This window comes from Hippopotamus amphibius, chromosome 2 (assembly GCF_030028045.1).
Source record: "Hippopotamus amphibius kiboko isolate mHipAmp2 chromosome 2, mHipAmp2.hap2, whole genome shotgun sequence".
In the NCBI taxonomy this organism is placed as follows: Eukaryota; Metazoa; Chordata; class Mammalia; order Artiodactyla; family Hippopotamidae; genus Hippopotamus; species Hippopotamus amphibius.
This window is the reverse complement of record NC_080187.1, coordinates 82753324-82755208: the sequence shown is the minus strand read 5'-3', so window position 1 is coordinate 82755208 and position 1885 is coordinate 82753324. Positions and strand designations below refer to the sequence as shown.

At 53.7% G+C, this 1885-nt stretch overlaps 1 pseudogene; it reads right to left on the bottom strand.

Annotated features, from left to right (window-relative positions):
- Positions 1–575: 575 nt before the first annotated feature.
- LOC130844394 (interferon alpha-13-like) lies at positions 576–1258 on the bottom strand (annotated as a pseudogene).
- Between the last annotated feature and the right edge of the window lie 627 nt (positions 1259–1885).

The following is a 1885-nucleotide window of genomic DNA, read 5'->3' as shown; positions in this document are numbered from 1 at the left end:
TGAAAGTGTCTCCTCATCCATTAATCAGCCAATAATCCCCCAACTTCTCTGCAGTGAGATTCCCAGGAGGAGGAATCCAGGCCATGGAAGGTGAGCAGAAGGGCTCTTACCCTGTAGAGTCCTGGCCCTTGCAAACACCCCATGTGATCCACCAGACCTTTTCCCTCTACCACTGGGTAAAATAGACTCAAGTACTACAGACAAATCTGGAGTCCCATGTTGATGATGAAAAATCCCCCAAACAGGGGGTACCCATGTCCCCAAATCACTGTCTGGAGGCAAGCAATCAGGAAGATTCGCCAGATCAGGGAAGCCTCCATTGTACTCTTCAAAGAAGGAAAGATAAGATTCTATCATGATCAAGTTGCTCTCAGCTTCTCTTTCCCTGTTCCAGCAGCTAGCATTAAGTTAATGGAGACGTATTTTAAGAAGAGACCATCCTAAACAGCTTTCCAGAAAAAAAATTTCGTACCTGGTATATAGCAAACACCACCCCCCTCCACTTAAAAACATCTTTTAAATTACGTTCTAATATTATTTAAGCAAGAAAAGAGATTGTGCTCTTCTGTCCACGCCTATTTTACTAAAAGCAAAATGTTCCTCACATGTTTCAGCTTGTGAGGAAATATGAGTGGCAATTGCTGAGGAGCACAAGGCAAACAATACTGGAATTCATCAGAGAGCGTTGCAAGTGTAAACATCTTTATTTGTGGACTTTTCGTTGAGGATTCTTCCATGAGGGAAAGACATTTATAATTTCCACTCTGACAGCTTCCCAGGCACAGGGGCTGTATTCCCTGTCCTCCAGGTAGAGATGGATTGCGTGGAAATACTTCCGGGCAAGAAGTCCCAAATCGGGACAATCCAGACAGTCTTCTTGCATCTGCTCCAGTTGTTTCAGGCTCTGATCAAGGCTGGAGAGTAGTTTATCGAGGAGGGTGTTGTCCCAGGCAGCACGGCTGTCCCCCGTGGTGAAGAGTCGCAGGATCTGCTGGAACATCAGATAGTGGTAACAGGGGCCTTGGGTCGTCGGGATTGGGGCGACAGTCTCTCTTTTCCAAGGAAATTTGAAGTCGGCTCTGTCCTTTAGGCACGACGGAATGCGGCTCCTCTGCATCTGTTTCCAACGTGTGACGATTCCCTTGTTTTGCTGGCAGTGGATCCAAGGCAAGCTGCAGCCAAGACAGCAAGCAGGGATGCAGCCCAGCATCACCGCTGCCAGAGCACACAGAGCCGGGCCATAGAGAATTTCGGTGATGCACCGGAGGGCCGCGAGGGGGCGCGCGGGCACCGCTAAACGGTGCGCGGAAAGGTGCCTTCGCGGGAAGCGCGGGCGGCGCGCGTCTGTGGGTGGCGGCGAGAGGGCGCAGGCTGGCTTTCCAGCGGCTTGTTGGGGAAAAGCTGCCTTCGGAGAGGTGGCGGCTGCCCCGGGTGGGGCAGCACCGAGCCAAGAGGACGCGGACCCACAGAGCCTTGGCTGCTGATGCAACGTGCGCACAGGACTCAGCTGGGAGCAGAAGCCGTCGTTTCCGCTGCGGTGAGTGAGGAGGGAGGTTTATCCCGCCTTGGCCAGCGGTGTTTGGAACTGGGAAGGAGCCAGAATCTTGCCTTTGGGGGCGTTCCCCTTGAGTTCCGTGCTTTATTTCCGCGCCGACACTTGAGCCAGGTCATCTTTGGGAAAAAGAAACCGTTTACTGAGGACTTTGAGGCGGGGAAGCAGAGCGAGTTGGGGCGGAGTTTACAGCTTCCGGCTCCTTTGTGGCGCGATGCGGCGACGGCTGAGAGAAGGGGAAGCGCGGCGGCGGCGGTGGCGATGGGACGACTGGCGACGGGACGGTGTTGGGGACAAAGGGGCACGCGGTGGCAGCGCGGGGACGAATGGCGA